Genomic DNA, 26,222 nt, shown 5'->3' with positions numbered 1-26,222 from the left:
CCTTTGATGAAAATATGTCCTCAAACCTTTGATCTAGAAATGTTGCAACTGAATGTAATTGGCTTTTTTTTTTTTTTTTTTTTTGAGACATGATCTCACTCCGAAACCCAGGCTGGAATGCGGTGGTGCAATCACAGCTCACTGGCAGCCTTGACCTCCCAGGCTCAAGCCATCCTCCCTGCTCAGTCTCCTGAGTAGCTTGGATTATAGGCATGTACCGCCACACCAGCTAATTTTTTTTTTTTTTTAAAGATGGAGGTCTCACTATGTTGCCCAGTCTGGTCTCGAACTCCTGGCCTCAGATGATCTGCCGGCTTTGGCCTCTCGGTGCTGGGATTACAGGCATGAGCCTCCACACCCAGCCAGCTTTTCAAATAAAAGAATAAGGTCTGATTTTCCCTCTGCACCTCCGCTTGCAATTATACTAATTAGTATACACTGTCTGTATACTAATTGCAGCATTTCCTCCAAAGCAGGGTGATAGGAGTATTTTAATAGTAGTAATTGTGTCAGAATTATTTGCACTCATGTGCAAATATGTCAGAATTATTTTGCACTCCTCAGTTTGATTATTACTTGAGCAGTTTGCAAAGAACAAACTACTTTCTCTGAAAAAATAGTTGGTGGGTAATACTCCCTGCTAGACTGGGACGACTGGGACTATTATCTGCAGCATACAATATTGAGGCTTTATTTTGTTCGAGCAGCCTTTTTACATGTGAGAGGGGCTTCCTTATCTTTTATAAGCATGACAAACCGGTTCCAAAACCTCTTATACTCCGTGTAGTTTGTCTTCAATCAAAGAGTAAGAAATGAAGAGTCCTGTAATCTTTCTTAAGATAGGTAATTCTGTTAAAATACACTGTGTCATAATTATTTTCCAAACACAACTGGAAACTATGATTAAAATAGTGTATATTTACAATTCCTAAATCACTTGAGGCCTTCATCATGTGTACTCATTGTTGATTGTAATTGTCTTTACTGATTTTCCATTCTACAGATATTTCCACAGCCAGACTCATTATTTTGTTAGCTTGTGTCCCCAAAATCCCTCATTAAGCATGTAAAAGAGAAATCTAGCGAATTCAGCATAAACTCACCATGAATCCTATTAAATTTAAAGGACTTCTGGTGGGTCCTGCTTGTCCCAACAACTGATACACAAGATGTAGAAAGGGCACATTTAGTTTGTCAATAACTTTTTGTGCCCAGCAGAATGGAATTTAGGAAATTTTTCTAGTAAAATGCATACAAAGAAGAGATTTGTACCTAGGCTTCATAGACTGTGAAAATCTGAATAATCCTTCATCTTCAACTGCTTCAATTGTCAGTTTGCATAAATCATTTCAACAGGCTTTTAAATATATCTGGCCTTGGAGACTCAGATATATAGGATTATTTTCTTAGAGCATGCTTGTTAAGTCTGCTATTTTGAAATTAGATTAGCAACATCAAATGTGTTTTTGGTTCCTCATTTTTCTCTTACTCTCTTTTTCATACTCTTCATTATATCGATATAAGTCATTGAGATTGTTGTACATGATTTTAGTTTTACCTCCTCATGAAAATTTGAGGTGATAATGTGCTATTCTGCCTTTAATACGTCTGTACAGAATGTGAAGAATTTCCAAGCAGGACCATTACTCCTGAAATAGTCACAGCTTAAGTAAAGTTCATTAACTGCAAATTAAATAGGGTTCTTAATGATTATTTTATTTGACAATGAGTACTAGTATGCAAACAATTCTACAAAGATTACTACTACTGTACAATCTAATTCTATCCTTCTATTATATTGTTATTAATGTTTTTTATAAACCTTGGATGGTTCAAAATGGATATTGTTGTGTCACAGACCCAAGAAAACCTCAGCTGGCATCACTTGGTGCATGCGGGAGCTCACAGGGAGAAAGTCTGCAGTTTGGTTTCCATGCTTTTGGCCTCTTGGGAAGACACATGCTTACCTGGGTCATGGACGGATGCACCTTGGGACTGTGCTCCAGCAAAGGGACCCCAGGCCTTGTTGCTCTCTCTTGTAATTAGGTTGATGGCTCACTGTGGAGGGTAGAGGTGGGTGGGTGAGGAAAAACATTTTAAACATTTTGAGTTCAGGTGCCTAATGGTCTTTTTTGGGTTTTAGGGGGCGGGGGGGGGGGGGTCTTTTGTTTGTTTTGCGGTTTTGTTTTGTTTGACAGGATCTCACTCTGTTGCCCACGCTGGAGCGCAGTGGTGCAATCATAGCTCACTGCAGCCTCGGCCTCCTGGGCTCAAGCAATCCTCCCGCCTCAGCCTCCCAAGTAGCTGGGACTGTAGATGTGCACCACCATGTCTGGCTATTTATTTTATTTTATTTTTCTGTAGAGATGGGACTCTCGCTTTGTTGCCTAAGCTGGTCTCAAACTCCTGAGCTAAAATGATCCTCCTACCTTGGGCTCTCAAAATGCTGGGATTACAAGCGTGAGCTACTGCACTGGCCAAGCAGTCTTGTTTCCTGTGCCAGCTTTTTAGAGGAGTTACAGTGGGTTACAGTGGTTCCTAAGCACCTTATCCAGGTTGAATAAGAACAGTTGAAACTAGAAGCAGATCCCTCTTTATTGTGTACCTTGTAACAACCTGGCTTATTTGTGAGACATTCCAACGTATCTTTAGAGAGATTTACTGTCCTCTTTAAAGTTATTTAGCAAACACACTCTCTCTCAATATTTGTTTTAGACTAAGTCATAAGAAATAGCTGATATTCAATTGTTTTGACCTATAAAAATGAAGATGTTATAGGGCTTAGACTATTGGTCTGTCAGTTAATATTGGAACTCCCAATCATTAATGATTACATGTGATGGTAACCTAAATAGTCACATGATCCTTGACTAGGAACTATCTCAGGGATGCTAGAAAGCCAGTTGAAGCAGACATTTGTCTCTTCAGACTTCCACAGCCAAAATCAAAGCAAAAACACATTGGCAGACTTTGGTCAAATACAAGCCCAAACTGATGTTCACAGCATTCTTATAAATAGTCATGGTGATATTAGACTTCCTGGTCTTGTTTCTGCTTTTAATGAGAGAGAGTACCTCTACTCTTTAGCCATCAGATATCACTGACAATTTGAATAAATGCCATTTGTGTTTAAGTTTTCTAAGAATTGTTATTCCAGATGGCATTGAAATGACTTAATGAGCTTTATAATTTTTTTCTTTTTAGATCCATTGATGTAGTATGCTAACCTATTTCTCTCTGATTGAGCTATTCTTGAATTCCAGGAATAACCCTACTTGGATGTGGTGGATAATTTATGAAGGTGCTATTGTTTTGAAATTGTAATTCTTTTAAGGATTTCTGCAGTTGTATTCAAAAATAAGATTACTATTCAATTCAAGAGTTTTGTGTTTGTTATTTATTTGGCTTTTTGAAACAGAATCATTTCATCTTCATAAAATGAATTTGATAATTTCTTTCATCTTGTTTTATCCCACAGAACAATTTATCTGAAAGAAATTACCTGCTTCTTGAAAATGTGAAAGCTGTAAAGTTGCCCAGGTTAGTATCCATTTTTTGAAGTAATTATTGAGTACTTTTTCAAATTCTTTCTGAGTTACTGGAGATTTCAGATTTCTTAATTATTAAGACAATTTTGATCATTTATGTTTAGATAGGAAATTTGCCATTTTAAAAATTATTCTAAATCATAAGCATAATTTGTAATAGCCTTGATATCTGTTGTCCTTTCTCATAAATTTTTCAATTGAGTGCATACAACTTCTCTTGATTATATATAAAATGCTACAGATTTATGCACTTTATTATGTGCATGTTTTCTTTCAAAGAAATACAATTTTTCTACTTTCTGATTTATTTTCTTTTAATCTTGGTCAAATCCTTCTGATGATTTCTTTTGGCTTATTTTTCTCTTTTCCAAATTCTTAGGTTACATTCTTACTTCTTTTTAAATAATATTTCTCATTTAATATTAAAACCCCTTCTGGATAGATCTTTGTCCTGGGGATATGGTCCACAGCTTTATGGGGTTTACAATCTGGTGGGGACTCCAGACATATCAACAGGCTGTTATAATCAAGTGGAAAGGTACTATGATAGGGGAAGTTCAAGGTTCTGTTGGAACACTCAGAATAGGAACTCGACCAGATTTGGCAGAGTGGAGAGTGAGGAAAGGTTTACAAGGAGAAGTGGTGTCTAAACTCAATAGGAATTGGCCAGGCAAAGGGAGACGGAAGAAGAGCGGGTACCAGGCAGAGGGAAACAGCCTCAAGGTGAGAAAGCGGCTGACCCAGTATTTGGGAATTGCAAATGCTCACGTGGCTGGATATAAAAAGCAACAAATGAGATACCAGCCTGGAGAGATAATCAACAGTTAAACTACAGAGGGTGACATTAAGGAGTTCTGGACAATGGGATGCCAAAGGTGTTTTACACAGAATAATGTTATAATCAGATGGGTAGACTGAAAGATAGTTTTGAGCTCCCCATGGATAGTAGATTTGATGAAAACAAGCAGGAGGCAAGGGAACCAGTTAGAGGGTTGAGGTAGAAGGCCAGGTAAGAGATGATGGTGTTCTAAATGAGCAAAATGTCAGAAAGCACAAAGGGAAGGAGATGGATTGAGATGTATTTAGGAGGTAGAAAAACAAAACGTCACGGGCAGTAGATTGGGTGTGCGCAGGGACAGAGGAGTAAAGAATGATGCCCAGGTTTTTGGCCTGGCTTTGGGGGCAGTAGGACAATACCCTCACTTAGAGAGGCAAGAGCAGAAACTGAGTCAGATGAAGAATAAGAAGATGGACTTTGAATGTGTTGACTTTTATTAGTAGTAGTAGTAGTATGAGTTATTCTTTTTGTCCTATTTAATGCTGTTCCCTTTGACTTCTATTTTGTCTAAGCAATAATTTTTCTACCCTACATTTTGTGTGTGCACATGTGTGTGTAAATTCCTGGAAATTAAAGTCTTTTCTTCCTCTTGTACATAAGCTAAAAAATTTATCCCTTTTTCACCCACTTTTTCTATCCTTTTATATCCATATGCTAGTTTTTGCTATTAAGACTTGAGGTATTATGTGATTTCATACTATGCATTTTTTGTATCTTGTTTATTTTCTGATTCTCCTGTAGAATATAGGCTTATAAAGGCAGACTTTGCATTCTGCTTAATTTTTGTCTGTTTAATTTACTGTTGTAATCTCATTGACTAGAATGCTGTCTAGCATATAGGAGGGGGGTCTGAAAATATTACTGAAAAAGGGATTATTTTTTCATTATGTATCTTCTCTCTCCCTTTTTTGACAGTTGCATGCATCTTTCAAATTGCTGATTTCATTGCTCATTGGGAGTCTGTTTCTAACTCAATTTAAGCTCTTCATTTTATGAAAATCTTGGCAGGCTATAGAATGTGTTCAAGCATTTTTTCCTTTGAGTGTGTGGGGTTATATTTTATGGTCCTCGCCACAAAGAATAGATTATAGTTTGGTCACAAACTTTTCCCCTATAATTCTGTTAGTTGCTTCATTGTCTTTGGCATGCAGAGTTTTAAAGAACTCCTCTGAGGTTAGTTGGATTTCAGTTACTTCATAGGTGATTTCCTCTACCTCTCCTCTTCCTCTTCTTCTTTTTCTTCTTTTTCAATACAGGTTGGATATTTTTTTCTTTATCTTCTAACTTTATAATTACTTGTGCCTCAAGGACAAATTTATTCATCTTTGTATACCTAGTATCTTGCAGAGCACGTGGCTTATAGTGAGTAGGGAGTGAACACTGCATGAATACACACATGAAAAAAAAGACATAAATGAAGTTCATGCAAACTTAACTATTCTTCCTCTACTTTTCTGTCAATCCCAAATTTAACTGGCATTGGTGTGGCTTAAGAGAAGTCAGGCCCCCACCTTGCGTTCCTGCAGAATTATCAAGTCCTGAAAGTTCTGGAGAGCCAACGTGAACATGCAGGATGCTTCACCACTATTGGCATCCAACCCAAATTGAACCCTTCTTTCAATATCTTTATTATCTAGCAAGCTGCAGAACCCTACTTCATAATGCTCAATTCTTTTTATATTGGACAGTTAACATGGCAAGGGACAGAAATGGAACCTAAATTTTTATTTCGTTTGTGTTTTGTATGAAACAAAAGCACTGTCAAAGACACAAATCATGTATGAAATTAAAACCTCAGTTTTGTTCTTTTCTTTATCCTCTTTCCTTGACTACCTCAAAGCTGGTTTCTGCAAGTAGCAACAGAGTCCTATTAGAACTTCAGCAGCAATGATTTATGTTTATGTAATATACCAAGAACTCTTACATTAGACCCAGATTTTAGTAAATGAAATGGAGAACAAAGCAAATTGAATCCAAGTCCAGCAATATCTAAAAGGTATATCGATTTGGCCTAATATAAATGCAGAAACCTAAAAGGATGCTGTTAATTGCATCCTTACACATACACATTTATACAAAAGTGCTATCAGGCAAAAGGAACTTGCTGCCCAATGTGCTAGAATCCAATAATATAACACCAAGTTTTTGAGAAAGAAAAGCTATTTATTGCAAGTTGACTTACAAGGAGATATGAGTCAAGCTCAGATTCATCTCTCTGTGCTGGTTTTAAGGCAGTACTTTTACTAGAAAAGGTTTAAGAGGGCGGATTCTGAGATTAGCAGGTAATTGGTGGGAGGAAAGGAGAGGTCTGAAAGACCCTCAGGCACGCACAGTCATCCCTTTGTGCTTCCTTATAGGTCCCATGTGCAAATTTGGGGAGGAGTTAATATAAAACGTGCAGTGGAAATCCAGGCTGTGACATCAGCAAGCTTGTTCTGTGCAAACTCCAGCTGGCCGTATCGGTTCGAAAAGATTTCAGCCAGTTTTGTTATCTTACAAGTGGAGGGAGTTTTAGTGTTTCAGGAAGCTCTTTCTTGTTTTTAATCTGACATCCTGCAAACCCAAGAATTTATATGAGTTATTGGTTTCTTTAACTTTTGGGGCACGTTTCACAAGTAAATATAAAATGCACTTCTATCAGGGTCACCTAAGAGTGTGCTCATTTTAGACACTTCTAATGTCTTCTTGGAAATTTAGGAGACAGAAATAGCAAGTATTCCTTCTTGAATGACACCTCAAGTTGGATGAGATATCATTCACATTGATTCACGTTAAACAGTGTGCCAACTGGCTTTACTTGCTTTATTGATTGTTAGCAAGATCTATGTCACTTATTGCTTTCATTGTGTAAGTCTTTCCAATATTCCAGCTAAAGAGTTGTCTACCGTTAATCTCTTCATTCTATTCAACAGTAAAATAACTTATTAGTTAATTAGCTTTTTGGGGTATGGCTTAAGTTATCTTTGGTCTTTTGCTTTATTTGGATTTTAATATCCTTTCAGTTATGAATGAGTGTTGTGATATATCCTTTATCAGTATCCCTAGGTACAGCAGCTAAGGTGGTATCTCCTCTAATAGTCCTTTATTTTATACTTGCCATAATTTTAGAGGCAATTTCCTTAGCAAACCTTTCAGTCTCAGGAAGCATGGCATCATCTGTGTTGCATCAGTTAAGCAGAAATGACTTGTTGGATTTGATTATGCATTTGAATAGTATTAGAGGCAATTAATGTGTGGATAACCTCCAGTTGTTATATACAAAGATGCCAAGAGGCACTCAAAATTTGGGCTTAGGGAGTCCTTGACTTACCCAACAAAGAGAGTAATTGATTTTGTTATTTAACTCCCATCTCCTAAAGGGATATCTTTTGAAAGAAACCTTTAAAAGGAATGCTATTTTTTTTTCTTAAAAGTGTATTTTTATGGTGCGATAAAAATTGTAGACAAGGAGAGTTAATGTGCTCCTAATTGCCAAATTTTAAATTTCAAATCTTTTTTCCTTTATAAACAAGTTACAAAGTTTGCTCAGATATAGGCATGAACAGGCATTTCCCCAGATTATGCAACATGGAATTTTTTCAAAACTCAATCTTACACAGAATTTCTCCCACAAAGCATAACAAACTCTTAGCAATCCTGAAAATTTCTACTCATTGATAGTGATAAGAAGACAAGAAATTTTGAATAATATTGGCAAATAATTGAAATAAATGGATTCTGAAAATACCTTCTTCAAGGCAATTATCCTGCAAAACCTTTAGCTATTCTTACCAGTGGCAACAGTGAAAGATAAAGAATTTATTGACAGAGTATCAATTCCATGGTCAAGTCTAACTAAAACAGAAAAAACAAAGGACAAATCATCAAAATACAAAAAAGTGCACCTTTTTAATCTAACTTAGGCCATTAACCACAAATATGACATCATATATTTTCCAGCAGTCAGTGAACACTTTTTTGTAACTCTGTAAATTTGATTTATCTTGTATACTTCTGAGGGATCAGGTTACATAAGAGTGCATGGGTCAGGAATATTTTTCTTAAAGTCAAAAATGCTCTTGAATCTTAATTTTACTTTATTATAACCCCTTACATAATCCACATACATATGCGTGTGTGTATATGTACATTTCCACATATGCCAAAAGTGTTCAAAAAGTTGTTTCAAATAGAAGTTTTAACTTCCCCTTGATGCCAGGGAATTTGCTTGTTTCACTCACAGGTGAGCGTGGTTCTGGCAGTCTCTGGTGTCTGGAGAGAAAAAGGTAGGATCTAAACAACTTCCAACCAACCCTGAGGGGGTCAGAGAGGTATAATCAGCAGTAGGACTGTCGTAAATCACAATGAAGTAAATGATAACACAACCATAGGCTTACCATGCCTTGCAAATAAGGACTCTGGCTTTGCCAGCTCTTACCAAACTCGTTAATGCCTTTCCTTCACTCCAGGATGTACACAGCCATAAAATGATGAAATGAACCTTCCTTATCATATCCTATAGCACTTCTTTGCCCCAGGTGAGCAGCTATTTACAATGGAGCTGTGTTGCTGGGCTCAGATCACCCTTGCTTTCTCTCTGGCTCTGACACCATAAACTTTGTCTTGTCTCAATGCATAGCATCCTAGATCCCCTAAGTAGGGATGTATCATTTTATATTACTGGAAGACATTTGCCTTACATCTCTGAAGATCTACTTTTCAGAAATCAACCAATCAATATTTATTAAGCACATATTCATGTCAAGTACTTCCTGCTTAAGTCATTTTACAATCCATATAATGTAGTTCTTCAAAGCATGAGATTTTGAACAATTTTTAGAGAGGAATCCCATAGTATTGCAAAACAAAGCAACAGTTGAATCTCACGTATTTTATTCATGGAGAAAAACTAAATGTCTCATCTTTCCATCTGACACACAGTATTCTAGACCCTTGCTACTCCAAGTACAGTTCATGGACCAGCAGCATTGATATGAGCTGAAACTTGTTAGAAATACAAAATCTGCGGCTCACCCGAAAACTCACTGGCTCTTAACAAGCTCTTCAGATGATTCGTAGAAACACTAAAGTTTAAAAATGAATGTGATAGATTAACTTTGACTCATTTGTGTCTAACTTCTTCAACATTTGTGCTAAATAATTAGAAGATCATGGCTCCAAACTTGCAAAAATTAGAGGTTGAGGATCAAACCCAAAATTGCCAAACTCAGCCTTCACACTTGTTCTATCATCACATTGAATATACTGTTTTTTTCACTGTCCCAAATAATCATTTCCCTTTGCACGTATGCTATAATATCACTTAATACACCCAACTAGCAACAGTGGTGGTGTAAGAAAAATCAATGTATCCAAACTAACTTTAGAAATCTTGTTTTGTTAAAACCTGATGCAGAATGTCACCAGCCTTAATCACATGGTTTGCAAAAAGTCCACAAGCTAATTGACATAACCTACACCCTTTCACTCTCCTGAAGCTTAGTGTAATGTATCAAAATTATCTCAGGCAAGCCAGGTAAAAGAGTTGCTCACTGCAATCTTTGACTTGTCATTCAGTGGAGTGTGGCTGTTCTTGTCTCCTCTCTTCCATCATGCTTAGTTCACAAGGATATTCAGACATATACGTTCAGTCTGCTCATAGACTTCAATGTTCTTTGCATATAGGAGAATGTCAGAATCATGAATTTCAGGATAGCTACCCAGAAATGAGACAGAGGAGGTGAGGGTTGTATTAGTCAGCTTGGCCTGCCATAATAAATACCATAGGCTGGGTAGCTTAAGCCACAGACATTTATTTTCACACAGTTCTGGAAGCTAGAAGCTAGAAGTTTCAGACCAAGGTGGCCGATTCAGTTCCTGGTAAGAGCTCTCTCTTCATGGCTTGCAGACAGCCTCCTTCTTGCTCCATGTCAAGGCTGTGTATTAGAATTAATTGTTCTGCCACTATGCTTTTCCTATCTGTTTTCCTCCTTTTGTATAATCTTTTGCCTTTTCTTTCCCTTGATCTTGTTGTTTCTAGCTTTACTGTTCTCAGTTTAGACTTGTGAGGAATATCCATTGATATTTCCTTTGTGGAGCAGAAGACAAGAGTGGAGGGAGAAAGAGAGATCTAGTATCTCCTTTTCTTCTTATAAGGACACCAGCCTCATTGGATTAAGACCCTAACCTTATGACTTTATTTATCCTTTAACATCTCCTCACAGACTCTGTCTCCAAATACAGAGGCTAGGGTCCCAACACATGAATTTTAGGGGGATCTGTCTCAGTCTATAAGAAGGATGTAAATAGAAATCATCCATTAGGGCTGCGTGTGATTGCTGACACCTGTAATCCCAGCACTTTGGGAGGCAAAAGCAGGTGGATCACCTGAGGTCAGGAGATTGAGACCAGTGTGGCCAACATGGTGAAATCCCATCTCTACTAAAAATACAAAAATTAGCCTGGCGTGGTGGCGCATGTCTGTAATCCCAGCTACTTAGGAGATTGAGGCACGAGAATCGCTTGAACCCAGGAGACAGAGTTTGCAGTGAGCTGAGATCACGCCACTGCACTCCAGCCTGGGTGAAGGAGTAAGACTGTCTCCAAAAAAAAAAAAGAAAGAAAGAAAAAAAAAAAGAAATCATCCTTTAGAATACTTCTAAATTCTAAATGTCTTTCCTTTGCCAAATACTGGTATCTTCCATTGTCTCTTGTTTGATCTGGTCTAGAACTAGAACTCCCTTGAAATTTCCGAGACCAACAGGATTCTCAATGCCATCATCTGTATCATTCCATGTTATACAGAAACATGTTACTCATTTATAAGACCAGGGCTTCAAGGTACCCACATTCACCCTCCAGCACCAACATTTACACACCAAGGTTCACTTAGCGCAAACTTCTAGTTAGTGGGTCAGATCCACACAGGAATTGGAATCACAGAAACCAAGTAGATGCTGTGGCCTGGAAAGAGATCCCCAGCCACCTGTGGCATGGCAGGAGCCAGCCTGTTTACACAGCCGACATGACAAGACACAACCCAAGGCCTAGAGCACTGCAGGCTAGTAGCATCATCTATGCAAAATGTCATAAAAACAAGTGTGTAGTGATTTCATAGTTTACAAAATATTTCCAAATATAGTCATCAATTCAACAAATGTTTATTGGGCACCTTCTATGCACCAGCTGGTGTTCTAGGTACTGTAATGAAAGTAAATACATATGTTCAATAGTGCTACATAATAACAATTGATTCTTACAAGGGTCTCAAAAAGCAATCAATATACAGATTATTATCTCCAGTTTGAGATGGAAAACTGAGGTGGAGATAGGTTAGTGGTGTGACTAGGCTAACGGATGACAGTGTTACTGGGACTTAGGCCTTCTGGCCTATGATCCAGGGTTCTTTCCTCTCCAAGAGTTTACATCACTTTTCATCCCAAAGGCTCACAAGTCTAAACTGAGAACAATAAAGCTAGAAACAACAAGATCGAGGGAGAAAAAAAAAAAGGCAAACGATTATACAAAAGGAGGAAAAGAGAAAGGAAGAGCAGATAGTGGCAGAACAATTAATTCTAATACACAGCCTTGACATTTACACTAACCCCAAGCAGCAGGGTTACAGATACTGCTTGTGTGTGCACGCCCAGGATCTTGCCAGTGGCTCTCAGGAGAGGGACTTTTGAACTGATTGATATTCTTGGCACAGAAGGACAATGTCATTGCAACTCCTAGGCAAATTGCTGTCTGGGAAAATGGTTTTTCACCCAGGCAAGTTTTCTCAAATGTTAAGAAGTGATTGCCTCTGAGCTATGTTAAGAAGTGATTGCATCTGAGCTGCATGTGGTCTTGTTATCTCTTGGGCCCTAAGAGGCGGGCTGTGGAAGGAAGCCCCTCAGATGCTGCCCCTTGCCCACCAGGTGGCTTGAGTCAGGCAAACCACTCAGAAACACTTCCCCTGCACCTTCCATTTAAATCGTGTGCTACAATCTAAAGGGCAGAGGAGGACATGATGGAAATTATTAAAGGAAGAGGCTGAGAGCATTTTCAAGAGCCATATGAGTAGGAAGAGGGAGGAAAGCTGCTGTTCTTCTCTACACACCATAGAGGTATATGCAATTTCTTTAAGGATCTTCTTCTCTGCCTTTGTGGGGTAAAATATGGGTCATGTAAATACAACATTGTTATGGCAATTACTCACTGACGACACACAGAGGAGATTCTGTTACCTATAAACAGCTAGTAAATATGGGCATGACATTTTAAACAGTTTTCTGCTTTAACAAGACAAGAGGATGATACTTCCCATCTCTTTAGCTGATTGTCCCTCCCCACCCACAGCCTCTTTCCCTTCAACACTTTCTGCCTAAATCTCCAAATAATCACCCCACTCACTCACACCAGGCCAGTGGCTGGCAGGCTCCTTGGCCAAGTTTACTATCTGGTTCCAAAGGGGAAGGAAAAATGCATTTGTTCTTTCAGAATGAGAGCCCCCAGAACATCAGGGGTGGAGGGCTTGGTCATCTGAGGGTGTTTCTATAATCTGGAATCCTAAATTTAGCAAGGGACATAGCCCAGGCTAAGAGAATGTCTTCCTTCCTATGAACTTCCTACCCATCAGCAGAAGTGGAAGCTGGAAAAGCTCACAGAGGTCACTCTTTCCCCCCAGGTTTTCAGTTACTTGGAACACTCCACTTTAGGGATTTCCAAAGTCACTGGGCTCATTGGAATATTCTCTTTTTATTGACATGAAACGTGTTTGCTGAGTCTGGCTGGCCAAGTGATTCCACAGGGTGAAAAAGAAAAGGCATTGAAATATTCATCAGGAGAGCTACCCAGTTCCACCGCCAGTTTCCTAGGCAATGGTGGGTGAATCTAGTCATTTTTTTCTCAGTTTCCTCATCTCTAAAACAGAGATGATATCAAGTCCTATGTACCCATATCACAGAGACATGTTAAAATAAAATAATACGTGATAAATGTTTAGGAAAAAAGCTGCTGAAAATGCATTCAAAGTGGAGTTTGTAGCCACTTATTATAATTATTGCCACTTCTTACATTCTGAAATGTTTTCGGGGTAGAATTTTTTAAAAGACATTTTGTGACTTCTTTACACTAATAATTATGGGTGATATTGATAAGATAGTTCTCGTACATTGATCTTAAACTCAGTTATCACAATCTTTTGTAACATTTTGCTCTTGGCTTATTTGTTCCTGATAGGGTAGAAGTTGCAGGAAAAGTTGATTAATTAAAAGCCATATTGTTGTAAATTTCATCTATGTGGGGTCAATGAGTCTTGTAATTTAATGTTAGAATACCCTAGAGCAGTGGCTCTCAAAGTGTGGTCTGTGGACCCCTGGGCTTCTCTAAGATCCTTTCGCAGGAGCATAAGATCAAAACTATTTTTTAAATAATATTAAGATGTTATTTGCCTTCTTTACCATATTGACATTTGTAGTAATTGTGAGCATGAAGCACTTACAGTATACTCTAATACTTACACACTTGCTATGAGTTGTAGGCTGAAATAGCCTATTTTTGCATGGAACCATTTTTTCCCTAAAAGACAACTGACTGCAAACTATTGTTATTCAGCCTTGGCTATTTGACAAATTTTTCTTGAGACTAAATAGAGAGCCTGTCACTTCAAGGAAAATAACAAACATTATTCGTTGCTGAAAATAACATTTGAACCTTCAAGCAAAACTTTGAATTTTGGTAAACTTGTACCTGCTTGTGTAAACCAGACAGCTTCCCAATGCCTCAAAGACTTTTCTAATGAGATCAGTGATAGTAACAAATGTGATTTTTCAAAATATTGTATAGCCAACATTTGAAAGGTCAAATATTCACTCAATGAATTAATATTTTCCAAATGATTGATGCATTACCTGGCAAAATCATGCATGGGCAAAAGATCCATAGAAAAATATAATTAATTTTATTAAAATTAGTTAATTTATTTAATTTGTATTGAGTTTATTATTGCTTTAAACAAATAAATATTTTAAATGTTTTTAAAATATTTTTTGATATAGTAAATATATTCTTTGATATAGTAAATGTAACCCACACAAATGAAAGCTTCCTGGGATCCTCAATACTTTTTAGAGGATAAATGAATTCTGAGAGCAAAATCTATCAGAATGGCTGTGCTACAAGTCTTAACTTATATTCTGCAGTGAGATAACATCTCTAATATAAAAAAGAGAAAGTTTCCATCACGAGTAACTAAATACTTTCTCAATTGACAAATAAAAAAAGAATATTTGTATAAATTAGGTTATATCCAACAAAAGCTTTTCTAAAGAAATTTTATTTATTTTCAAATCAGAATGTTATATTTTAGTGAATTAAATTCGAATCACTATGGTACAGTTTACTCATTCACATGACAAATACATTAATTTCTTGCTAACTATAGGCTTTTGGGGATATAACTATAGATGAAATGTAATCTGCCTTCAAGTAGCTCATAGTTTATAAAACCATCAGAAAAGGAAATTCTTCTCACATTCATTTTATGTATGTATGTATTAATTCAGCATTCATGTATCTGTTGTGTCCCCTCTGAGCCAGGCACCAGTACAGACATTGGGTTGAAAGACACAGGACTTGTTAACCATTCTTGGAACTCACAGTCCTGAGTACAGATAGGAATACAGTTGACCCTTGAATAATATGGGTTGAACTGTGCAGATCCACTTGCACAAGGATTTTCATTAGTAATAGTTACCCCCAGTGTGCCTGCCTCTCCTGCCTCCCTCCCACCTCCTCCACCTCTTCCGCCTCTGCTGCCCCTGAGACATCAAGACCAGCCCCTCCTCCTCTTCCTCTCCTCCTCCTGCTCCTCTCCTCCTCCTCCTCTCCTCCTCCTCCTCCTCTCCTCCTCCTCCTCTCCTCCTCCTCCTCCTCTTTACTCAATGTGAAGACATCACGGATGAAGCCCTTTAAGATGATCCACTTCCACTTACTGAATAGCAAATATATTTTCTCTTCTTTATGATTTTTTAAATAACATTTTCTTTTCTTAACTTACTTTATCATAAGAATATAGTATATAATACATATAACATACAAAATGGGTGTTAATTGGCTGTTTATGTTATCACTAAGGTTTCTGGTCAACAGCGGGTTATTACTAGTTAAGTTTTTGGGGAATCAAAGGTTATCTGTGGATTTTTGACTGCAAGGAGAGTTGGTGCCCCCATCCCTGGAGCTGCCTAAGTGTCAACTGTAATTATACAAATGAATACTCTAGCACAATTCTAAGTGCTCAGGAGGGTAGGTACAGAACTCCTCGAGTGATATCACAGAGACCTGAACCCAGCCTGGAGAACAGAAACAGCCTTCATGAGAATCATAATGGTTAATAGAGAGCATTCCAACTGGAAGAAATATTATATACAGGCCATGAGGAGGGCTGGAGAAACAGAAAGGTCAGTGTAGTCAAAGCATGTTCAGCCAAGGAGGAGCCAGAGGGACCTGGCAAGGTGAGCAGCGATCCAAAGCCACCTACCCAGGGAGAAGCAAGGCTGAGATCCAAACAAGGATCTACCTCATCCCAGTGTGTAACTAGCACCTCACTATCTCCCCTCAAAAAATAAATTACACCACATACCATGGGATATACTTTATAACCACATTTGCATGTGCCACTCACAGCAACCTTATAAGGTAGGTCCATATAGAGACCTATTTTATAGAGGAAATGACTGAGGCACAGAGAGGTAAAATAACTTCCCAGGGCTACACAGTCACAAAGTAGCAGAGGCAGAATTGGAGCTCAAGCAGTTGGCTTGAGAGGTCATACTCTTCAGAGGTCACCACTCACTCCACCACCTTCTAGTCTACACAATTACTGGGTGGCAGACCTGGTCCTTGCAATCAGGTGAGTCAAATCTCTCTACCACTTTTCAGCATGACCATTCTCATTCCCTGAGTTAGAAATTAGCCTAGAGAGAACTGGTTGTAAAATCACACTGACTGTTGGGCGACACCCTCAAATCCCTAGAGACTGCACACCTCCAGAAAGCCTTTGGTATCGACAGTCAACGGATTCCCAGGCTGCTTCCTGGGTCTCACCTGAAGAGAAACAGCTTTGCAGCAAAGAGGAATATGCTGTTGAGGAAATTCTTTCAAAGCTGAATCTCTTCCTTCCTCATTCCAGATAAATTGCATTAATGCATAGCCTATTACCTAATGGGGTTATGGTTTAACTTCCTTCCCCCAAGCCTTTTATGGGAAAGCAGTAAAGATGGGTGCAGCCTGCACAGCATGGGCTTGACTCTTTCAAAAGAAATTCCCACCATCACACCCTTGTTCTCCTTGGTTTATTGAGTTTAAATTTGTAGGAGGCAAGTATGTTGATGCAATTTGCAAAAGTTACTGAGGATAAACCACCTACTAGAGAATGCAAGAGACTGGAAACAATGATTGAGTCTCCAAAAAAAGTGTTACTCATAGGATCATCTTCTATGAAAATGAGTAAGAGAAGAAAACCATAAGCTGGTTTCAATTCTAAATACATTTAATTTCCAAAAGCAAAGGAGAGCAATTATGTATTCCACTTACCATAGAGCAATGGGCCACCTCATCAGACAAAAACATAGACCCATACTTTTTTTCAAATAACTTTTATGAAGCTAGTGCTGGGCCTATAAAAACCCAGTTGTACCAATACCTCCCTCTTTTCCTCTCCTTGAGCCATCTCTCCCACCAAGATCTCCAAAGATGCCTGCTTATAAAAGTGTGTCCTTCCCAGCACTTTGGGAAGCTGAGGCGGGCAGATCACCTGAGGTCAGGAGTTCAAGACCAGCCTGGCCAACATGGAGAAACCAAAACCCGGTCTCTACTAAAAATACAAAAATTAGCTGGGTGTGGGGTGCACACCTGTAATAACAGCTACTCAGGAGGCTGAGGCAGGAGAATCGCTTGAACCCAGGAGGCAGAGGTTGCAGTGAGCCAAGATCACACCACTGTACTCCAGCCTGAGTGACAGAGTGAGACTCCATCTCAATAAAAAAAAAAAAAAGAAAGAAAGAAAAGAAAAAAAGTGCATCCTAAGGTTCCCACAGTGTAAATGTCTTCCAAGAGCAGTAAGGATTGGGTTCAGCTGAGAGTGACTGAAAATTCGAAATCTAAGTGGCTTTAAGGGAATAAAAATTTGCACACTCATCTGAATGTAAATGATCTGGGGCTGGCATAATGGCTCCACCATGCTTAGAAGATCCAGTGCTTTCTACCTCGATGTTCCATCTCCCTCAGCACACAGCAGGATCAACACCAGCCATCACATCTGTGTTCCAGGCAGCAGGATGCAAAAAAGAGACAAGATAAAGCCACATGATCTCCCATTAAAGACACTTCCTGGGAGTTTTACACCACTGCTCTTTATAGTCCTTGGTTCTTTCAGGTTCACAGAACCTGAGGGAGAATAGATATTGAAAGACAGCTATGTCTCCCCTTTGGCCACCCATGTATCTCAGTGTACCCTTATTTCCATGTTTAAAATGTACTCAATCCCTCTACTCCCAGATAAAGAATCCCAGAGTTCCACCAAATTCATGCATCTGGTTCTAAGTCCAGGATTTTCAGGTACTATTCCATGCTCTTTATCAGGTCTGAGTGTAACTACTCATTTTCAGGGGCCCTACAAAATAGAAATGTAAGTTACCTAATACAACACTCCTACAAGTCCAATAAGAACAGGACAAACTTTATATAAACAAACATTTCTCCCACTCAGAAAAATTAAAAACTGAGAATCACATAATAGTTCCTTATCTCTAAAAATTATCAGATCCCACTGGGCAGAAAGAGAAAACAAAATCATGAGAGTCAGCTGGACTCTCACCAGCTCACTGGGCAAAACTTCTTCATTCACTGCCGCCTGTGGGTTTTCTCTCCCTTTAGGAAATGTTTCCCGGCTCATAATACTCCCAAGTGCGCACCTTTCTTAAAGCCTTCACAGCTTTCACAGCCTTCCTGCTGGCTGTCTGGAAAAGGTGGTCACCTTAGGTATTGAATGGTCAAAGGCTTTTGCAGGCTAGACTGCTGGTCTCTTTGTCAATACAAAATTTCATGGCATCTGGCCTACCTGAATTCTACCAATTCTGCCTATAAGCAATCAGAACGATGATGTCTGAACATGGATTTTATCCATAATACCTTTGCTTTTATTTTACTTTATAACCTCTGTTCCACCAAATCCTCTCTCTCACTCAACCTACACTCCTTTTATCATGCTATTCTATTTTCTTTCTTTTTTCTTTTCTGTTTTTGTTTTTTATTTTCTGTTTTTGAGACACCCAGGCTGGAGTGCCATGTTGCAATCTCAGATCACTACAACCTCTGCCTTCCGGGCTCAAGTGATTCTCCTGCCTTAGCCTCCTGAATAGCTGGGACCACAGGCACACACCACCATGCCCAGCTAATTTTTGTATTTTTTGTAGAGACCAGGTCTCCCTATGTTGCCCAAGCTGGTCTTAAACTCCTGGGCTCAAGCAATTCTCCTGCCTCAGCCTCCCAAAGTGCTGGGATTAGAGGTGCGAGTCACTGCACCAGGCCTGTTCCCTCTATTTTCAACAGAGGATTTTTACTTTATGGTCCAAAATGGTTCTTCTAGCTTAAGCCATCATATTTAAGTTATTGCAGGTAGGGATGAGAAAAGAGGCAGGAGAAGGGCCTACCCCTACCCCTAAAAGATAGATCCTGGGAGCCTTACACATTTCTTTTGTTTATATCCATTGACCAAAGTGTAGTCACTTGGCCATATCTGCTGGAAGGGGGTCAAGGAAATGTAATTTCTTTTAGGTGGCCGTGACCTAGCTAGCATTTTGAGGCTTTATTATAGAGTCAGAAAAGGAACAAGAACATCCAAGTATAATTAGCAATCCTATTATGTTAACATGCGTATTTTTAAATGGGTTTATGGAGACAGACAATTACTATGGAGAGTGTAATATACATCACAGCCAGAAAGGAACACGAATGATTGAGGCAACATTCTCCAAGCAATGCTGCTTATCTCATTTGCCCTGTGACAACTCTGGGCCCAGAATTGTCACAGAACCCAGAACTGAGGTTCTTCGGTCAACTTGTAATGAGGCCCACTGTGTGCCAGGAACTGGGTATTCACAGGACTTGCTGCAAGTCTGCCTAATTTATACTGAAGAAGTTGCTATAAGTTGGAATTTTATTCCAATAACTAAAAGATCCATTGAGAAGAGCTAAACTCACCCAACTGATATAATACAGGCAGTTTTTCAAACAATTGGCTTCAGCGCTGTATATATTTATACACCAATCTAGAAATAATCTACCATATGGTTCTCATGTAATTTCTAATTCATCTTCACTGGGAAATTGGGATGCCTTTGGTCAAGAGGAGCTAAAGGAAATGCTTGGTTGCACAGCCTGCCTGGGTCCTATTCTTTCACTTTCCTCTTTGATTTTGATTTTGTGGCTACAATGGTGGGTTTCTTGCATCAGCTTACAAATTGACTGCAAGGGAAGAATTCTCCATCTCTCTTCCTACGATAACTAGATGTCCATGCTTTAACCACAGCTGCATCAGCCGTGGTTCTAAGCGAGGACAGCTGGCAGTCTAAGGGTTGGATTGGTTAACCTTGGAAAGTGCTTCCCCTCCGCCTCCATACATTTCACAGCTGGTTCTCTGACAAATGCGCTCTGACCAACCTCCTCATTGCACAGAGGTCACTGAGTCTGTGGCTCTTCCTGTCCTATGGTGCCTAATATCCCCCTCTTCTGCAGCCACTTGAGTGGGAGTAGAGTGGGCAGGGGAGACCTTCACTTTCCCCATGACACAGGACTTGAGAAATGACTCCACTGGGACAGGGACTGGCCTTATCATGGCACAAATGTGCTATCACACCCCAGAGGAATGCCTACATCCCCTCAAGCCCAAACTCCCACGAAAACCAAATCACAAAGAAATAGAAGCATGGACTTAAATTGGTTTTCTGCTGCATTTTGGGTTTCCCTTTTTTTTTTTTTTTTTTTTTGAGACAGAGTCTTGCTCTGTCACCCAGGCTGGAGTGCAGTGGCGCCATCTCGACTCACTGCAACTTCTGCCTCCCGGGTTCAAGCGATTCTCTTGCCTCAGCCTCCTGAGTAGCCGGGATGACAGAGGCCCGCCACCAGGCCTGACTAATATTTTTGGTGTTTTTAGTAGAGACAGGGTTTCACCATATTGGCCAGGTTGGTCTTGAACTCCTGACCTCAAGTGATCCTCCCACCTCAGCCTCCCAAAGTGGTGGGATTACAGGCGTGAGCCACCACGCCTGCTGGGTTTTCCTTTTTTAAGGCCTGAGATGATTGATTTCCATGTATTAACCTTTGAGTACATGAGAAATGCCCATTCTCAGACGATGCAGTTTGGGAGTGTTAAGTCACTTTCTATAGTAGAGACAATTCTCTGCACCAAGAATAGAAGTATATGAAACATTCTTCAACTGGAGCTCAGATCCCATAGGACAACAGTGTCTGTATAGCATCATTATAAAGCACAGGCAGCCCTGGAGTAGCAGGTCATCATATGGTCCTAGGATGAAAACCTCAGTCGTTCAGCAGATTATGAGGAAAGACACTAGGAGTTCCACTCTCTCATTCCAGAGCAAAGTCAGAATCTCTTGCTTACTGATGTCCCTCACAAATTCTAAAACACAGCAATATGTTTTCTCATGCAAGCATTTATCAAAATTTACCACATTTATAAAAAATTTGTAAGTTTACAATTTTGTAAGACTTTTTGGTCTTCTCTTCCAGCCTAGGTATCACTTTCTCAGGACTATCTCCGACCTGAAAACCTCTTCATATTCTTTGAGGTTAAAAGGTTTTATTTTGAGATAAGCGTGGATAATGTTACTCAATCTTTGTTCCAGTTAAGAAATACTGGCCTAATTACATTATTCACAATAGCAAAGACTTGGAACCAACCCCAATGTCCATCAATGATAGTCTGGATTAAGAAAATATGGCACATATACACCATGGAATACTATGCAGCCATAAAAAGGATGAGTTCATGTCCTTTGTAGGGACATGGATGAAGCTGGAAACCATCATTCTGAGCAAACTATAGCAAGGACAGAAAACCAAACACCACCGCATGTTCTCACTTATAGGAGGGAATTGAACAATGAGAACACTTGGACACAGGGTGGGGAACATCACACACCGGTGCCTGATGTGGGGTGGGGGGAGGGGGAAGGGATAGCATTAGGAGAAATACCTAATGTAAATGATGAGTTAATGGGTGCAGCACACCAACATGGCACATGTATACATATGTAACAAACCTGCACGTTGTGCACATGTACCCTAGAACCTAAATAATAATAATAATTAAAAAAAAGAAATATACTTGATAGAAGTTAAGAAGTAAAAGTTTCCTACCACACACACAAAAAAAGAAATATTGGCCTAATTAATTAGAAACATACTTGGACTGTCACTTGAGCTTACTCAGGATAAGAGATTTATAATAAAACACTTAGAATTTTACCAGTTTTTTTTCCTAATTTCATCTTCCATATCAAATATTTTAGGAAAAATGAATTTATCTATAGAGCTCCCTTTTTAAAGCGAAAATCTACTTTTATTATTAATTGTTTGGCATCAGGGCCAGGCACGGTGGCTCACGCCTGTAATCCCTGCACTTTGGGAAGCCAAGGTAGGTGGATCACCTGAGGTCAGGAGTTTGAGACCAGCCCGGCCAACGTGGCAAAACCCCATCTCTACTAAAAATACAAAAAAATCAGCCTAGTGTGGGGGCACACGCCTGTAGTCCCAGCTACTGGGAAGGCTGAGGCAGGAGAATCACTGGAACCTGAGAGGTGGAGGTTGCACTCCAGCCTGGGTGACAGAACGAGATGCCGTCTAAAAAAAAAAAAATTGTTTGGCATCAAAATTACTCATTCACTGGAAGCCATTAGAAAATGTACATTCAAATTTATTCTATTATTGAATGGAAAAACCTACAAAGTGAGATAATACTCTTCTTTTTATTTGCAACCAAGGAATAAGTTTTATTCCCATGGAATCAAATAGGGATTCCTTTTCAACTATTCAGTTGAAATAAGTCAAGAAACAATTCAGTTATCTCAAACAGAAAACAGTTTAAAAAGACTGACATACCATTATTGTTATGAAATCTTGTATACAAGAAAACATGGAGAAGCAATCTTTTGAAAGTCTGCTTGTAAAGCCAGTATTCAGGATAGCCCTGTTATGATGTACGCTTTGTGTCTCAGAAATCAGAATGTCTGCAACAAAGGCCTATGTGATGGCAATATTGCAGAGCTGCACTGTCCAATACGGTAGACACCAGTCACTTGTGGCTATTTAAATTTAAATTAATGAAAATTAAATAAAATTAAACACTTGGTCCAGTCTTACTGGCCACATTTCAAATGCTCAATAGTCACCTATGGCCATTGCAGAGCACAAGTAACATTTTCTACATTGTGGAAAGTTCTGTTGGACAGCTCTGTTTTAGAGTCTACTGTAGTACAGATTATCTGTTAAAAGAATGGCTCAACCAATAGAGATCTCAAGTAAGAAATTCGGAGTGAGAGCACAGGAAGGAACTAGAATGGGAGAGGCTTTGAAATGAACAGGCACTGTCTTGGCATTACATACTAGCCATTCAAGGGGAGACCGTTCATGGCAGTGCTTCCTCTTTTCATGGTACTTTTTGTATTTCTTTTTGGTGTATGGAGAGTCAGGGAGTTATGAACTATATGGATTTATCTACTTTGGAAAAACAGAGAAGCATATATTCCCATTAATCATTGTCCTTAGACATGTTAGTAAACATTGCTATGTGGAAGTCATCATGTTACCAAAATTAGCAGCAGATTCAGTGGAGAATAGGAAGGAAGCCTGAGCAGGACAGACTTTCTAAGGAAACGGAGAAAGCTGAGGTTCCTGCCTCACATTTTCCATACAATTGTGCTGTACTTTAGAACCATCTACCTCTTAGTGAAGTCCAACCCCTATTCTACGAATGAGAAAATGGAGACCCAGAGACAAAGAAGTGACTTGCCCAAGAACACTTATGATATCACTGGAACAAGACCAGGGGCGAGATCTCCCTTCTAACATGACTTGGCCCACATCACTACTACTCACTTGCCAAGCAGATACTCCAATCCTCCCCTTCAAACAATGAATATGATAAAATCATCCTTTTTAAAGAGTAACTGAATTTCAGTTCAGGAAGCACTGTAATTGTCCAAGTGAATATTTGTCAAATATCTCTTTCTGGTTTTGTTTCTTCATGAATGATCTAGAGTCTGGTCATTTGCTGTCTGGCCCATCCTCAAAAGCCAAACTTTCTCCTAAACTCTGGCTATCTCAGTAGGTCCATGGACACCAATGAAGTCCCCATCTCTGAATGCAAACCTTCCTGATCAATGTAACCTTGGAGAACAGGTTAATTCTAGCACCTTGCGTGAGTTCCAGGTAGGATTCTGGCAGTTCTGGTTGGGTTTGCAGCCAAGAGCCAAAATGCCCCAAAAGAGCCTGAAGTGGACCCTGGTCTTGGTCTTGGCCTTAGAGGTCAGCAGAGCAGTGTTTAACAGCAGAGACTTTTGCTTCAGAAAGACTTGACTTCCAAGTCAATCCAAGCCCTGCCATTTGTCTGTGACTGGACCACTAAGTGACCTCCGCCTCCGTTTCCTCACTTAAAAGTTGAAGTAATAAGAAACACTTCCCTGTGGTTTTGAAAGGATTAAGTTGGCTACTTACTATACATATCTAGCATAATGTGTTAGTGTCAGGAACATGGGATTCACCCCATGAAAGGGGATGCCATTGTTAACTGGTCTGAGAACCCAGAGAAGCAGCAGAAAGACACCTTGGGGGTTCTTGCTTCCAGGCAGCCACCTGGGAGTCAGTTTTCAGATCCTGGCTCTCTACTACCAGCTGAGGGAGCATTTCCAGTTTCAGCTCTCAAATTGTGCCAGTTTAATAAATGCATCAGACCACAAGGTGGTGCTTGATTCTAAAGTTTGATATCAGGAGGCTTTTCTAACCACAAAAGTAGTGAATAGCAAAGTGCATTCAACATTGTTAACAAGAGCCAACTTCCTAACCCTGATACAGATGTATAGGTGGGCTCCTGGCCTCTCTGACTAAAGACCAAGGAGTGTGAGCCACAAAAGGAGCATTTGGCATGTGAGGGGGATGGGGAGAGCCTCAGCAAAGCTGAAGCCTTTATTTGGTTTCTTTTCCTACAGCATTATGTAAACTCCTGTCAAACCTACACTTGTGCTGTGTGGTTGTCCTCCAATTTCTGTATTACTCAGGCTCCCATGAGCAGCAGTTCAAGGAGTACAGGGAGGAGGAGCGGAAGAAGGGTGTTCTTGGGACATCAACCCCAAGGTATTTCAAAGCCCACTTCCTCTCGTAGTGCAATGACTGATGCCTCCAGCTATGAGTACAGGTCATGAGGCTCTGTATGTAAAGCAGATGTCACCCCTTTTTCTTTTCAACATGCCAGCGTGATGCCACTGGGTCTTGGTGAGTTGGCATCACACACATCACCAGCAGCAATCTTGCCCATGCGGTCGGCTCTGTATAATAACATCTGTATTATAATAATAATAATCATAGTGCCTTAGGTAGGTAGAGCAGCTTGAATTGTCCAAAGGACTTTGCAACCAATTTGCAGTTATTATTGACAGAGCTTTGGTCCTGGTGCAGTCGCTACCTGGACATGACCTTGGGCAATTTCGTGAATTCTGTTTGCCTGTAAAATGGTGGAGGAAGAAGGCGGGTAGACTAGATAATTTCTACAGTCCTCTTTAATGCTAGAATTCTGTGAATCAGTCTTGTTTTTCCCTCAGAAGAAGTTCTCCATCCATGAACATTTAGGCTTTAGGGGATGCTAAGAGGGATTTAGGGGGAACCCCTGATGAAAACAAGCAGAATGGAAAAGATCAGGAAAAGGTAGGAGGACAGAGCTAGGAAGGGCTAGGCTTGGAGACAGAATAAAAGAGCTGAAAAGGACTCAGGACCTATAACTTTGGATGAAGGCAACTGAAAGGCTTTTGTGGGAAATACCCCTGTAAAGGAAAACAAAGAGAAAAAAGAGAAAACTTAAATCTGCTGGGTTTTCTTTGGATCCAGCCAAAGGATTAGCTCTAAGATTGTTTTCTAGCTGATCCTCTGATAACAGCTTTCTAAAGGCTTGTGTAGACATCCCTTCACCAAGTTTTTTGACCTTTTAATCCTTCTGAAAGTGACCTGTCCCTCTTTCTACTAATGAGAACAGAAAAATAAAAGAAAGTTTGCCAGTCGTCTTTTCAAGAACATTTTGTTGATTTTCTCATTGATGTGAAGGCTGTACCCAACAACCTTTCATTATAAGGTAACCAAAAGGCATATGCATGAATCACAACAGCTACCGTTCATAAACTATACCACTAATTCATAGTTTGCAACATTTTCCTTTAGTCTATTAATACTTTGAGTGAAAGAATCATTTAGGATCAACTTTATTTTAATAGATGCAATTTCATCTTAACTAAGACATTTATGCATTTTTTTCCTTCTAATAACGAAACCACTAACACTGCGGTAAGGCAGAGGAAATGAAAGATGAGTTTGACAACATCAGGCTGCTTGGCTCAGAGAAAATACAAGATTGCTACATTCCACAAGTTACTGAATTTGGGGGAGCGCTGCATTTGTCCTCTTGAAATGATCTGACTCAGCTTCTCTGAATTTTGTGAGTACCCTGGTCATGTCATCTGGGAATCATATGACCCTTATTTATTTGATACTGGACATTTTATTGCTTGGTGAAAAAAAAACCCAATAACTAA

The 26,222-nt window shown here is 39.5% G+C and overlaps 1 protein-coding gene across 3 annotated transcripts in view; it reads right to left on the bottom strand.

Annotated features, from left to right (window-relative positions):
* Positions 1–26,222, bottom strand: part of EDN1 (endothelin 1) — a 98,253-nt gene that overhangs the window by 38,552 nt on the left and 33,479 nt on the right. For all 3 annotated transcript variants that reach the window (XM_063605153.1, XM_055113188.2, XM_057302439.2), the window contains one exon: positions 1,968–2,058. The gene's annotated coding sequence lies outside the window, so the exon portion shown is untranslated. The remainder of the gene's footprint in view (positions 1–1,967; positions 2,059–26,222) is intronic.

This window comes from Pan paniscus, chromosome 5 (assembly GCF_029289425.2).
Source record: "Pan paniscus chromosome 5, NHGRI_mPanPan1-v2.0_pri, whole genome shotgun sequence".
In the NCBI taxonomy this organism is placed as follows: Eukaryota; Metazoa; Chordata; class Mammalia; order Primates; family Hominidae; genus Pan; species Pan paniscus.
This window is presented reverse-complemented; position numbering and strand designations above follow the sequence as displayed.